Below are 16768 nucleotides of genomic sequence, written 5' to 3' on the forward strand. Positions count from 1 at the left end.
TCTCCAATATGATTCTATTTGCCAGAAATACCATTTGAAAAATCGCAAAAATTTTGGAAAATTGGAAATTTCGGATTAACTTTTATGTTTTTTCAGTTGAGTTTGCCAATCTTCAAGTCCTCATACTAAATCTTTTTTATGTTTCTTCCCCTTGTGATATGTATGCAAGTTCAATTGAGAGAAGGGAATTTGTTTTTCTCTAAAAAGATGAAAACTATTTTAAATGTTACTCTATGATTTTTCACAAAACGGAGAAGTTTTTGGTCTGGAAGAATTTTTTTAAAAGATATTAAGTATTATCGACTATATCCATTTTTCTCATTTTACAGCAAGTGGTATAGAAAAGTGGTTTGTTAAAAACCTTTAGATTCTTGCGAACTTAGTTTATAATCTTGCCTATACCATGGTTATTCCTTATTAAATTGACATATTCTTGGGTGAAATAGATTTAAAATAATCATTTTTATCAAAAAAAAAAAAAAAAAACAAAACCAACTTCCATGGATCAAAACTGGGTTTTATGGTTTTTCTTATAGTTTCTATAGCCGAAACTGAACAAAATTGAAATGGGACCAAGCTGCAGGCACCAGCTTTCCAATACAAACAGAATCATCAAAATGTCAGGAAAGGAATTCGGAACCATTTCATTTCAAGATAATAGACCCCAATAACAATTTTGCTTCTATAAAGCTTTACAGGTGCCGCCATTCCTTCTATAAGGCTTTATAGAAGGAAAACTGTTAATAGGGGAGTGACTTTTTTATAAAAGTTCATATACATATGTTAGTTTTTCTTGGATGGAATCTGTCCAAAACTAATTCTTTGTCACAAAAAAAAAAAACATAATCTCTTCGGTTACTGAGCAACAAAAACCTAACCTCAAGTTAATGTTTTTGGCAGCCTGATTAATGAACTCAATCAGTTGTTAACCATATAGTCCTTATATCTGCCAATTAAATACATTGTTTCTCCAAATTTTAGTATACGTAAACATTAAAGTTTTGTTTTCCTATATTTATAACACCAATCCACCCCATTGTGATAGAAAAAGTAAAAATAAAAATCCCTCCTAATTTGATAACACATAAGAGGATTACCTCAAAAGAGGACAAGTTTCCTACCCCTTAACTACATTACAATTCAATATTGTTTCCAGGTTTTTTTATACACATGTATAAATTTTCACTGGCGCGTAATGAATCCGCATGCACGTCTAATCTATTCCAAAAAGAAGAAACATAATAAAAGAGGTGGAGGATTTGAGCACCCGCATAACCCATGACTGCGCGTTTATATATGTCCACCACCACCACCACCATTATTATTATATTTATTTTTTCTTTGTTACAAAATTTCGCCGCACAAAAACTTGATAACAATAAATCCTAATCGCCAGGAGTTTTGTAATAACCTAATTTACTTATATAGCCTCCTCAGCATGTCCTGAGTGACGTGCCAGTGACATGCATGCATGATTATTCTCTGCTGTCATATAATAGTTTCAAGACCGACGAGTTAGGTTGTCGTTAACGTCTCGAATTTCAATAACACAGTCGTTTGCTAGCTATTATTTTATTTTTTTCCATTTCGTCGTCTTCTATAATAATTTCTTTTGGTTAAAATTACTCTCTGACATGCAACAAGGACTTGAACCAAAATCTCAATTATTATTATATCCTTGCGTTTTGCACCCACGAAGATCGACACATAATACTGGCCTCTGTCCTTTTTTGTGGCTAAGCTCAAAGGTCTTGTCACTGTCTGATTGAAATACTCCACCAGACTTACAACTTTAATGAGAATCTGCTGAACGTTGGTCGGTTGTTTAATGGCAAACAATCGTAGAGTGTAAGTGAAACCACATTGAAATTATTAGTTATTAATAATTTTCAAATACACCCGCAAGGCTTTTGGGTGCGCTTTGTGTTATTAAGGACCCGTTTTAGGCGATTACATGCAACAAGCATACAAAATTCATGTCGGAAATGTCGACGCTATGCCTATTACATGTCAAATGCGAAAAATAAAACAAATCTGTCAATCAAAAAAGGAGCATAATTTGACACCCATTTAGAAAGGATTTGTGTATGACAATAAAATTGAAAGAGGTGGAAGGAGTGGGTGCGTAGAAATGACACTCCCTTTGATGTCGAAATAATATTTTTTGCTGTTCTAGGTAAATCCTAGTTAAATTGAACGAATATTGTTAAGCATCCATTGATACGGATATTTTGCTAATATGACATGTACCGTGGCAGATCTAATGGCCTGTTATCCTTTTTATTATAATATTCTTTTTTTTTTTTTGTTTCGTTTGGTTGCGATATATAATGGGATGGTTTGAGTGTGGGAAAAAAGGGATAAATCTGGTGGGAGAATTCAATAAATGATATAAATTGCCTTAGGCAAAAAAAGGATTGCTTTGAAATATCTATTGCATACATAATGTTTTTAACAATACAACTGCGGTATTAAGCTACCACATACAAAAATATTTTTTTGGACCAAAATTAATGGTACTTGATATGAATAAAATGGAAAGTCTTTGAATTCTCAAATCGAGTCTAGCGATTTTTATTATAAAAAAATAAACATTTATATTGTGGAAAATAAGGCACTATTTTCGAAATAGATAAATAACATTTTGAACTGTTATTAATGGTACATTTTTCTTGATTTCTGACTTTCTCATAAGCTGCTTCAACAATTTTTGTTCTTCGAAAATCTCTTTGTAGCTTAGTGTTAAATTTAAAAAATAAAAACACATTTTTTGTTTCTTTAAAATGGCAAATCAATTTTTTGAATTTATATATTATATATGAATATATACATACAGGGTATCCCAAAAGTCAAAGTGAAAATGAAAACGTGTAGGTGGTGACAGTTATCAGAAAGATAATAAAATGATAATGAGTTATTGGCATTCGAAAAAAAATCAAAAAAATGGTCACATGACAATCATTCACGTGCCGTGTCTACAAATCTTAAGTTTTCTCAATTTTTACTTGCTCTATAGGGCAAGTATTGGTTTCGTGTTGAAAAAAAAATTGAGGTTTTAATCAAAACCAACATTACGATGATGGAGAACTCCGAAAAAGTGGGTCTCGCAATTCCGTCCGTGCGTCTGTGCGGTTGTGCGTCCATCTGTACACATTTCTACAGCCTAAGCGCGTGGACGGATTTTCTTCAAATTTGGTACAGATGATTTATATAGAATTTTGAAAGTTGATTTTTTGTTTGTTTTTATATATCTCACTTGGAAAGTGTACCTCCCATACAAATTTTTCAAGTTATACCAAATAACTCGAAAACGGCTCTAACGATTTTGATAAAAAATTTTGTGTATAATTTTTCAAACAAGACCCAAATTTAGATTTAAAAAAAATAATTTTTGGAATGTTACAAACGGTACCTACCTGCCATAGAACCGGTTTTTTGGTTTCAAAATATCTCTTACAAGACTAACCTGATTTCAACGAAAATTTTTACACAAAACCGTTTAATTAACTGTAATATTAAAATTTTAGAAAATTTTCAAAAAACACATTTTGGGATTTTTAAAAAATATTTCAAATTTTTTTTCTTAAAAAATCAATTTTTTGAAAACGGGTTTTTGAAATCTTTTAAAATTTTGTTTTTAAGCTTAAATAAATTATTTCTTCAAAATGGCATATCAACTTTTTTTTTTAATGTTAGAAAATTTTTATATATACATATATTTTATATAAATCAATTAAAAAAAAAAAAAAAACGACTCTAACGATTTTCAAAATGTTTTTTCTCAACATTAATTTTCATACAAGAAATCAGATGACATACTTCGTTTTGTGATCAAAACCTTTAAAAATGGTGTTTTATTAATATTATAAAAACAGATTTTATGTACTTTTTTACATAATGTAAAATGGTTTAATTAAATCTAATTATAATTTTGCCTCATTTTTTTATTAAAAGCTTTAAGATAGCATCTACTTTTACCATAAGAGCAAGTACGTGCGACCCCAGTCGTGCATTTTATTTCTTTTGCTTCGGAACTTTGAATAACCTTGCTAACAAATGCATTCAAACATTTCAACTCATCAGCTGCATCATGCAAAATATAACTTTTTTGCCCCACAAAGTACTCAAGAATTTTACATGATCCTAATTCAATTTTAAAATGGTATTATTAGGTACATTGTTGGAAATATTTTTCCATATAATTAATGGAAGCGTAAATGTTTTTCTCAAAAAATCCGACTTTTTTATTAGGTAGGTAATTTTCTCATATTATTTAATTTTTGTACCCTCTCAGAACTGAATTTGTATTTTTGCAGTAGTAAATGCCTGCACTCCTATCCATTCAGTCTTTTGAGGAGAAATAGCGACCGTAAATGAAGGTATAAACACAAATATTTGAGGGCTCTTATGATTTTGTGTGTAGTTTTATTCAAAACCCAACTTTTGAAATAAAAAAATATTTTGTACACCGTTATTAACCCTTTCGAACCCAAGCTATGAAAATCAATATTAAAAAATTTTTTTTTCGGTATTATCGGGTCAAAAACATCACAACTAAGAATTATGAATAGCAAAAAGTAATTTTCCAAAATAATAAATAGCAAAACTAGTGTGTTATTCTCATGTTACATGTAAGTAACATGCACCACAGCTTATATGACCACCAAAAAAAATTAAAGGTATGATATTTGACTAACTTTTTGTAATAATCCAGTAACTAGGCATTATTATCTAAGCTAACTAAGCTATCGAAACCTTAAAAATTGTTTAATTTAATTATTTTTTACGAATTTTTAAAAAAATGTTACATGAGAGTAACGCTGGGTCCGAAAGGGTTAACGGGTACCTGCCATTGAACGGTTTTTTTTAAACAATAAATTTTTAGAAAATGACTTCTAAATTTAAAACAAAAAAAGTTAAAATAAACGTTAGGTTTTTTTTTCAATTTTCAAGAAACAAAACGAATTTTTGGATTTTTTTAAAATTGAAAATATTTTTTTTTTGACAACGGGTTGATGAATTTCATCTAAATTTCGTATTCAACACATTTATATGTTGAATAATGTTTTCTTAAAAATAACATAGGTACCTACCCAATTTTTTTTTTTTTTTTGAAAAATGTTAGAAAAATTTTTTTTACAAAAATATTTTTTTTTTAAATCGGCTCTAACGATTTTCAAATTTGTACTTGATACTTGATTTTTTATAAAAGATTATTTAAAACGGTATTTACATAATTAATTATAAAAACAGATTTTTAAAAGGCCACCAATAATTTGGAATGCTTTTTTTTTTTAATTCTTTGTTATATCGTTATATGAGATTTTAAATTGCATAGGTACTTTGTTCGGAGTTCAAAACATTTTTGTGTTTTCGTAACTTTAAAAAACAAATTTTATTTTTTAATTTTTTGTTAAATTTCTGATAAAACAAAATCAAAAAATTTCAATAATAATGTAATGATGTCTTATATATTATAAAAGACAATCGAAATTTCATTAGTTGACGAAAAATTTGATATACTAAGTTAGAAAGCCTGCTTTTGATTAAAATTATTTCAAAGTTATTGTTTTAGTTCGAGTAAAAAAAACACAAAGTGCTAGGAGTACAAAAATCATTGAACTAAAGAAATCCTTTCTTATTCTTGTTATATTTGACAAGTACATAAACTTTTATCTGAAATGAATTCCTTACATTAATCACTCAGCCATCAGTTGTCAAGGATCGTTATAGCATTCATTGTCAAACATGAAAGTTTCCATATAAGATACCTTATCCTTTACCTCTTTTTTACAATGCCATGAATAACATCACTCACATTCCATCACAAGGTCCCTCTATCGATGTAACTGAAATGTTTGTCATTATTTGATATGAAAGAAAATATAATAAAATATCATGTCAAAAGATTTATATTAAATACGGTGAGTAATTTCCTTTAGCTTCGGTCGCATCATAATCTGTCATTCATTCATCGGACAAACTTGGACAGGACATGCCATCATGTTATAAGGACACCAACCATCCTACTATTCACATATCCTTTATCATCTTTCGTTTCATATACAAATAAATTGCATCTCTCTTGGTCATTATTTATTCGGTCTGCTGCGAGATATACTTTTATTAGACGACTATTATACGACAACCGACGAAAGCATCCATAAGAATTCCTGTCGAAATAAATGTAATATATCTTCTACTAGGTTTTATTCATAATAATCATAAAATATCCAATGCGGAAAAACTTCTTGCACACAATTCATTATAGTAAAAAAGGATATGTTGGGACATATCCTTGTAGATTTGCCAATTGAAAATAAAGATGAGTGCAAACATGACCATCATCATTATGACCAAAAGGTCCTTATAACTCGTCCCTGATATTCATCATATCACATAAAAAGCCCTCTAGATAGTTATTTTATTATTAAAAAGATGTCTTTGGGAATATATTTACATAGGATTCTGGATGTTTAGATGAATTTTCATATCAAAATAATGAGGAATCCTTAATTATTCTGGTACCTCTTCTATTCAAGTTATCTAAAATTGTTATAAAGTAAAAAGCACATATTAATTACAAAACGTTGAGATTTTTGCTTTTATAAACAAGCTAACATATTTGCATAACTTAACTATAGCTCTATTTGTAGCGCCAGCTAGAAGTTGTAAAATATAATTAAATATTAATACTTCCACTTTAATATTGCGACGATACAACGCATTGCGCTGCAGTTTGTCAGTTTTACTATATTTTACCTGGCAAAAACTTTGAAAACCCCCCCGGGGTTCGGGGTGGAATTAGTAGCAGCGGGAATCATGTAAAAGCTACGCTCTGGCTGATGTATCTAATGAATTTTTAATGAGCATAACTTCGACGAGCTTCTATCTATATTTATATACCTAGGTACCTATGATATTGAATTTGTTTGGTAATTATTTGATCATTTAATTAAACCATCAGGATGGCATTATTGGCATCGTCGTCGTCGTCGGCATGGAAGTTTCATATGTGCGTACGAGTATCAAGTATTTATATACATTTGCATATGAGATTTTTAATGTTTCTGCACCTGTAGCTTGATATTACCATACAAGGAGAGAGAACAAGTAGTTAATGCATTAATTAATCATGTGTCTTTAAAACTTAAAGATAAGCTCTTGCTGGATTGAGTATTTTAAAACGTAGTTTTTTTTTTTTCTAAATTTGTAAAAATGCATAGTTTAAGCTTTGTCAATGTCAATAATGGTACAAAATTTATTCAAGTTTTATTTTTTGTCTAATGAAAGGTTTGGCGGAGAAGGTCAAATATGTACGCAACATACGCGTGCAAAAAATAATGCATTTGCAGAAAAATGCGTAAAATTTTTATTCGAAGTGAAAAATTTCATGAAAAAGTAGTTTATTCTTCAACTTTCTTGTAAAAAATTTATTTGATAAGTATTCTAATTATATAATAAACTCTTTTTCTTCTAACACCATTAAATTTCTATATATCAAAACCTATAATAAATTTTTATCAACCGAAAGCCTGTTGTTTCAGCTCAAATTACTCATATTGACCATGTCTGCACTCTGCACAACATCTACAAAAAAAGCTAGAATTTTTTGAACCCAATCAATTTTCATCAAAAAGCAAAAAAAAAAAATAAATCGTTTTTATCTTCTAACATCATTAAATCCATTTTTTTATATGATAACCTAGAAAGAATTTAATATCATCTGAAAGCTTATTATTTCACCATTTATATAACGTTTCAATCATATTTCTACGATGCCTACAAAAAAAGTTAGAATATTTTAAAGCCAACCATGTCGAAATTTCAAACTGAGAATACGGTACTTCCCACACTGGTGGCTGGTCATGGGCAACAGATCTCCACAGGTGTTTTGAGGTATTTCTGAAGTTTTTTAAATTTAACATTGTGTAGCTTGTAGTAAATGTACCGTTATGTGTGATATATCAAATAAAAGCTAATACTATCAGCATGCCCAATAAAGTTAAATCAAATTTGTATGTGCTCTAGATAAAAACAAAGAAAGTGTTGAAAAATATTTTACCTTTATCTCAAAATTGTGATTACGAAATTGATTGTAATTTTGCTTAAATATAGTCCTGCCATTCATTCCATTCCAAACGGTTAAAACAGTCAAAAAACTAGGGACAAAAAACCTTGTTTTTTCCGTTATTCAGTCAAAAATCATTTTAGAATACCTAACAACTTTTTGCACATGCACTTTTACAATTTTATAATTTTGAGATTGTTTAAACACTCCAAAAAATTGCTAAAAATAAAAAAATGTATTCCTAAAAAAGTAGGTGTTTTTAAAAAATTCATATTTCGAAACGCAGAGACTTAAAAAGATCGGTATTAGACCCTAATTTTTTTTTTTCATTATCTTTTGAATGGAATTTTTCAAATTGTCAAAAAAAAAAAAATTCCCCTACCTAAGTATAATCACTACTTTGTCAAAGGTCTACCAAATCTTTAAGTCTTAAAAAACCATTCATAACCTGGTTTTGAAATATTGTAGAATTTTTTCAATGTTAATTTTTTCAACTTTTTACAAAGTCGCGTTTAGCCACTTTTTTGCAATTTTGTTAGACTCCAATTTAGCCCATTTAATGATTGAACCTGAGAAAATTGCGTCACTTTTTCGTGGATGCTGCCATGGTTCATCGATTTATAAGAAGTTATCACGTCAAAAAGTTTGTTTGGGTTGAATTATTTGGGAAACTAAAAGTCGGTCAGATTTTTAGTTTTTTTCTATGAACTTGGCAATAAAAGACCAATATAATGATGTATAATGTTGATGGATTTTAATTAAATTTTTCATTATTTTCACTCCTTTATGTGAATAGACCAAAAATAATAACTTTCCTTGTGGTCTATATTTCGAGAGATTGCAATGTAAAGAATTTTCATAAGATTTTTCTTTGTCAAATGAAATCAAAATAAAAACCCTAAGGACCTCATTCCATTGACTGCTGCAAAAACGTTTCCGTCAATCCGATTATCAAATCTCTTATGATTGGTGTTACAATTCAAGCGTTTTGCAACCGCTGCTCGCCACAAAACTACATATTATCTAGAAAATTTCATGATGTTGATAATGTAATTTAGTCTTTAAAATGCCACGTGTCCTTTTTTGGCAAAGAAGAGATTGCTCTTTGGAGGATTGACAGCGCTCCCCGATGTCAAACAAAAAAAAAACGCTCGAAATCCGACACACTTTCATATCGCCGCTGAAGTGTGGCACGTGAATTGTGAACAATAGGTGGTCTATAATAGTGAAAAGGAGGGCGTAGATTATTACAATTTTATTAAATTCAATTGTAAAGTAATCTTTTATCAACAACAAAAAAAAATATCATTTCGGTGAGAGATTTTCCACCTTTTGTTAGAAGAGGAAATGTCAATTACTAGGTAGGACTTACATAAAAATTATATAGACACAACTTTTTTTTTTGAACAACGACGACACAGAAAATACACAGCTGGATACCACAAAAGAGGAAATAAAAGAATACAAATTAATAGCAACCAAAAAGGTTTTTTGCATTCAAATTATTTTCCATTTTTCCAGGATATTCATATATTTTTTTTTGTTGCTTTTTGCATGTTTTTGCTGTTTTAGAATTACCCTCAGGGTGTTAAAGTTAAAAAATAAATAAGACAAAAAAAAAAATTCCGAAATTGGCAGGGTAAATATGCGAGATGTAACGAATAAAAATTGCTTGTCTATATTTTTTTTTTGTTTTGTGTCCTAGGAAAGGACGAATATAAAAAATAAGGATAGTGATGTGCTTTAGGTTTTTTCTTTTTTTTTTTTTTTTGTGGAAGGGAAGTTTACCTTTAGTCGCAAAAGAATAAAAAATCAGTATTTACGCGAATGTTGTTTCTAAATTTTTAATTAAAATTTATGTTTGCACAGACATCGGTGTTGTGGGAGCAGCTTTTTTCCTTGATGGTTGTCGGGATGTGTGTAATTTGTTTGCTATTTTGATTCTTTTTCTTATTGCTGCAGAACTGTAAGCACTGAATACTGAACACACATGGGGTAAATAGGTTGGTTATTAGGGTGGGTCAAAAAAATCGAAAATTTTTTTTTTGATTTGGTACTCCGAAAAATCGATTGCTAGACCCCTCTAGAATATACACACCAAATATGAGTTCTTTATATTAATGGGAAGGTCCTCCGCTTTGCAATTTTCCATTTTTACATCAAGCTTCTACTAAAAAAAAATATTTTTTTTATTAATTGACTTTTTAGCAAATTTCTTTTCAGATTCTTGTAGGAAATTGAACGCTCTACAAAAAAGGCCTTATACACTTTTTTCGTTTATCTAACCGTTGAATAGATATTTGAGGTAAAAAAATCGAGAAAATCTTTAAAAAATCGTTTTTTGGTCTTAATTTTGTAACAAACTGAAAAATTATAATCATCAAACGCGCAAGACATATTCTTGTTGGGAATTGACTGCTCCACAAAAAAGGTCTTAATAACTTTTTTCAATTATCTAACCATTCTAAAGATATTAGAGGTCAAAGTTAAAAAAAAATATAAAAACTTTTTATATTTAAAAAAAAATTCCAATTCACTGAAACTTCATAATTTTCAAATCAACAAGATATATTCTTGTAGGGGCTTAAACGTTCTACAAAAAATTCCTTGGAATGAAATTGATTGCTTTAACCGTTTAGAAGATATTCGTATCCAAACCAATGCTCACTGATTTCAATAGTTTTCTTATGACCCGTATGCATTTCGATTTGGATACGAATATCTTCTAAACGGTTAAAGCAATCAATTTGATGCCAAGGAATTTTTTGTAGAACGTTTAAGCTCCTACAAGATTACGTCTTGCTAAATTGAAAATATTAAATTTTCAGTGAACTGGAAAATTTTTTAAAATATAAAATGTTTTCATAATTTTTTTTAACTTTGACCTCGAATATCTTTAGAATGGTTAGATTAATGAAAAAAGTTAACAAGACCTTTTTTGTGGAGCAATCAATTTCCAACAAGAATATGTCTTGCGCGTTTGATGATTATAATTTTTCAGTTTGTTACAAAATTAAGACCAAAAAACGAATTTTTAAAGATTTTCTCGATTTTTTTACCTCAAATATCTATTCAACGGTTAGATAAACGAAAAAAGTGTATAAGGCCTTTTTTGTAGAGCGTTCAATTTCCTACAAGAATCTGAAAAGAAATTTGCTAAAAAGTCAATTAATAAAAAAAATATTTTTTTTTAGTAGAAGCTTGATGTAAAAATGGAAAATTGCAAAGCGGAGGACCTTCCCATTAATATAAAGAGCTCATATTTGGTGTGTATATTCTAGAGGGGTCTAGCAATCGAGTTTTCGGAGTACCAATTCAAAAAAAAGAATTTCGATTTTTTTGACCCACCCTATTGGTTATATTATAGTTTTATATATGAGCTTTAGGATAGATGATTTTTCAAACCTTTTTTTTGGTTTTCCACAACAATAAAAAAGGTAATATTATCCTGGTAACAATTAGTGTCATCTCATGTTGTTGTTTTTAATTTTATGCGAAGGATTTTGATTAAAAAACAAATTCGCTTCGTTATGATTTGAATTTGACTACAATTAGTTTTCAGAGTTGTTTTATTTTTTTTATTTTTTAAATAACCTATAGCAAAAAAAATACAACAAAAATACGAAAACTAATTGCAGTCAAATTCAGTGACAGTAGCATTTTTAGATCTCAAATAAATTAAAATTTCCATGCTTGCGCTTGTGGTTAAGGAATGTTTCTAATCGTTTTTTTTATTTTTTCATTTTTTTTTTTTTTTTTTTCATTAAATTCTAAAAGGATTTAATATAAATAACTGCGTTTCAAATACTAAAAATGTTTTTAGTAACTTTTTTGTTTGAAAAATTGGCTATTTTTTAAATTTAAAAAATCATTTAAAAACCAAACAAAAAATCGCATTTACTCATTTTTCCCAATATTTTTGAGGTTATATATGTAAATGGTTTTGAGTAAAAGTTGTAAATCTTTATATTATCTACAACTTTTGTTTTCATTTTGACGTGATAACGTCTTATAAATCGATGAACCATGGGAGCCACCACAAAAAAGTGACGCCATTTTCTAACGTTACACACTCGCACTTTCGCAGTGTGGCAAAAAAATTAAATTCAGAATTTAAAATAAACTATTAGAGATACAAAAATCTTCTATAGCTTATTTGAAAGATAATAACCTAAAGCTTAATCCAAATGAAGGATTTTTAAAAATACCATCATTTAATAGGGTAAACAGAGGTAAAACGGAAAGATGAAATTTGGGCTAAAATCTAAACGCGAAATCGTAGAGAATTGATTTTTTTTCTATAGATAGATGAGATTAATTTAAGAATAGGTAAATGCATTTAAGAAAAAATTCTAAAAAAATTTGAAACTAGCTATACAATTTGTTTGAACGTTGTACACGTGATGGGGCTATGACAAAACGATGATTTTGGGTAAAGGAATTTTTTTTTGACAATTCTAAAGATGCCAGGTGAAAGATGAGGGAAAAAAATTAGGCATCTGTTACGGATTTTTTTCCAACACTCTGCGTTTCGAAATATGAATTTTTGAAAACACCTTGTTTTTTAGGGGTATTTTTGGTTAATTTTTGATTTTAAGCTTTTTTTTGGAGCGTTTAAAAAACTTATAGGACATGTAGGTTTTGGCCTTATGCATACATGTACAAAAACATGGAATCGTTTAGTGAGTTTTCACTGAATAACGGAAGAAACAAGTTTAAAAAAAAAAAACATTTTTTGACCGTTTTTAACCGATTTTCATCGTTTTTTACCGACTTCCAAAAAGGAGGAGGTATTCAATTCGTCTGTATTTTTTTTTTTTTTTTTTTTTTTTTTTTTTTTTTATGTTTGTTACCGCATAACTTTGGACTGAGTGAACCAATTTTGATAATTCTTTTTGTATTAGAAAGCTGGTGGCTGCAGTGTGGTCCCATTTCAATTTCGCTAACTTTTAGTCATAGGAACTATTTTAAAAACCATAAAACCTAGTTTTGATCCATGGAAGTCGGTTTTGTTTTTTTGCTAAAAATGATTATTATTTTTATCTTTTTTTCTTTAATGATAGACCATGACCACGACTAAATGTGTGCGAAGTTTCGTAAGCACAATTTTTAGATAACGGTAAAATAAAATTTTAGAATTCAAAAGGTGATAACTTTTGACCAAGAGCAGATAGAAATTTTATTAACAAAAAAATTATGATACAATTACCTTTCATTTGGTATATCACACATAACGGTAGACTAACTACAAGCTACACAATGTTAAATAAAGAAACTTGCGAAAAACCTCAAAACACCAGTGTGGGAAGTACCGTTATCTCAGTCTGGAAATTCGACATGGTTGACTTTAAAAAATTCTAACTTCTCTTTTAGGCATCTTTGAAATAAGATTGATACGTCATATGAAAGGTGAAATAATAAGCTTTCACATGGTTTATATTTTTTATAGGTTATCAAACAAAAAAATTGATTCCATAGCCTGAGAACATAAAAATAAATGTTCTTTTTGCTTTTTTTGGTGAAATATGATCGAGTTCAAAAAATTCTAGCTCCTTTTGTAGATGTCTCAAAGACCTGATCGGTATATATATTTTGAGCTAAGACAATAAGCTTTCAGATGATGGAAAAAAATGAAATTAATGACGTGAGAAGATAAAAATTCATGTTTTCTTTGCTTTTTTGATTAAAATGATTGTTTTCAATAAATTATTTTTATACTCTTTGCGCATTGTAAAAATTTAAAAATAAAAGAAGAAATACTTGGCTTTTAAATTGCATAATTTTTTTTGTAAGCTTTTAAAATAAAAAAATTAATATAAAAAAGGTATTTTTTTTTAGCTTTTTCTTGTAAATTATGATTGTTTGAAAAAAGTAATCTCTTCAATTCACTCATTTTAAACAATACTACACAACCTGTTTTCGACGTTATCACGTAAAATCATCGTCCGTAAACCGGCTTTACAAACAACCTCTTTTTTTATCGATAGGAGGTCTACTTTTGACAGAAATCGTAAAAAATTACAATTTTTGACAAAGTTTTTCGAATTCAAATTTTCCATGTTTTTTTTATTTCCAAAAGTGTATTCAGTTCAGGCGTAAAGTATCCAACTTTTTCAAAATTTTCAAAGAAGACAAAAAAAAAAAATATAAAAAAACAAACAATTAAAGGATATACCTACTAAGTTAGAAAAATTATATTTTTTTCCAAAAAATCATTTTTTTGTTAAGATTATATAACAAGTTTTCTTCAGAAGACCATTCAATTTTTTTCTTTCTTGAAAAATGTCTAACAATGATGATCCTACAAAAAAAGAGAATATGTTCTTAGTTATAAAAAAAAAAAACTGCAATAGCTATAAAATAAAAAGCTTTTTCTACCTTCCAACTATAATTATAATTGTAATAATATTATAATAATAATTATCAAGTTTATATCAGTTTATTTATACTTACACACAAAGTTTTTTGTATCTTCAAGATTCAACGGCACTAAGAAAAACTTCCCAACAAAAATCACAATTCCAGAAAAAACCATCAATAAGAAAAACAGCAAATTTTAAAATGCATGAATTATATTTATATTTTTCTTTTAATATATATGAACATTCATGAGATCATAATTATGTTTTTATATAAAAGTGCATAAATCAATTTTATTTATATACTGCAACCGCATTTTATATATATATATATTTTTTTTTTCATTAATATAATAATATGCATAACTGCAAACTGCAATACATATTTTTTTTTTTATAAATTTTTATTATAAAAAAAATCTTATAAACTAAGTTTACAACATTCAAATATTCAACAAAAATTATATTCTTATATTGTATATATAAAAAAATTGTATTTAATTAAAAAAAAAAATTAAAAGAATTTTCTTCTTTTCTTTAATTTATACATAAAAAAAAAATAATAATATACAAATTGATTTACTTACAAACAAATACAAAAGAAAATGAAAACTACAAAAAAAGATATTGGCTGATTTTTTCAAAAATGCTTTATATATTGACAAGTTGATTTTTTTATTGAGATTTCTTTAGAATCCAAAACATCAAACTTTTCAAAATATTTTCGAACAAAAAATTAAACTAATTAACTAATCTATTTTAATATATTTTTTTTGTTTTGTTTTTTTCTTTTTTTTTTGTATAAATGTAAAAGTATTTTTTATATACAAATAAAATGCAGCAAATGGCATATTAAATTTTATATATTTTAATATATTTTTTTGATTATACTGGATGAATGATGCATTTTAGTCTTTTTTTTTTTTTTTGTATATTTTGTATTTATTTTTTTGTGAAATTTGTACAATTTGTCGATGCAAACCTTTTATGAGACCAAAAAAAACAATAACAGCAGTATTTTAAATTTTCGTTTTTCTAAATTAAAAAAATGCTCTATCAACCTTTATTTAAATATTTTTTATATAATTTAATTAGTTTTTTCAAAAGTTTTTATTTATTTATTTTTGAGAGAGCCAAATTCGAGATCATTTGAAAACTATTGCAACTAAATAATAATATTTGTCAATTTGTCAAATATTATTTTTTTAGTCAAATGAATTAAAATTTACAAAAGAACAACAAGTTAGTTATAAATTGCATTTATTTTATTATTCAAAAGACCATTATTTAGCTATTTTGTATTAAATAATTTTTTTTTTTAATTTTCTGAAACCAATTTATAAGCTTAACTTATTTTATTTTAAAAATAATAAAAAATATATATGTACAACCGCAAATCAACACTTTTAGTGTGATTTTTGTGTTTTAACTTTTTTTTTTTTTGTTTTAATGAAATAAATTTCATACTGTTTTATTTTTTTTTTTTCTTTAATTGTTTTGTGTAAACATATAATATATCTTTTATTTATTTTTTATTTTTTTTTTATTTATTTGTATAAATTTGTATTTTTTTTTATTTTTAAAAAAAGTTTGAGATCAACATTTTTTTGGGAATTGTTTTAATATCGATTAGAATTTTTTATATATTTTATTTTTTTTTTACTTTCATTCGTATAACAAAAAATTGTATTTTCTTATATAATTTTTTTTTTTATAAACAAATATTGAATTCGTTAAGTTAAATATTTTCAATTAGTTTTTTTCTTAAATTTTGTTCTATTTTATGGTAATTTTTTTCTTAAAAATTTGAATGGAATATTATGATTTTGTGAGTGAGTTTTAATTTTAGTGAAGCATTTTTTTTTTTCTTATATACAATTTTTAGTAGCAAAAAGTTAATTAAAATTTAGTTTAATTTTTTATTTGTAATCATATTTTTGGTCTTTTTTTCTCGTTCCAAAAAAAATTTCTTCTCCTTCAAGTCCTAACAATGATTTCTTTTTTTTTTTTCTTTTCAAAAAAAAACAACACAAAATTATAAGAATATGATCACAATACGCTTCAATGAGCTTTCAAAACATTCAGGAAAAATATATTTGAAATTAAAATTAACACGAAAATGGGATTAAATATTAAAAAAAAATTATAAACACAAAAATAAAAAATATGAAAAAAAAAACTAATGAAAATATTTAATGTCAACAAAAACAATTATTTTGTATTATTATTGGCGTCATTACTATTGAAAAATGGAAATGATATTACTAAAAACATAAAATATATATTTATTTATTAAATATATTTTTAAACTTAAGAGAAATATATATTTATATTTAAC

The sequence above is a fragment of the Episyrphus balteatus genome, chromosome 4 (genome assembly GCF_945859705.1).
Source record: "Episyrphus balteatus chromosome 4, idEpiBalt1.1, whole genome shotgun sequence".
Classification (NCBI taxonomy): Eukaryota; Metazoa; Arthropoda; class Insecta; order Diptera; family Syrphidae; genus Episyrphus; species Episyrphus balteatus.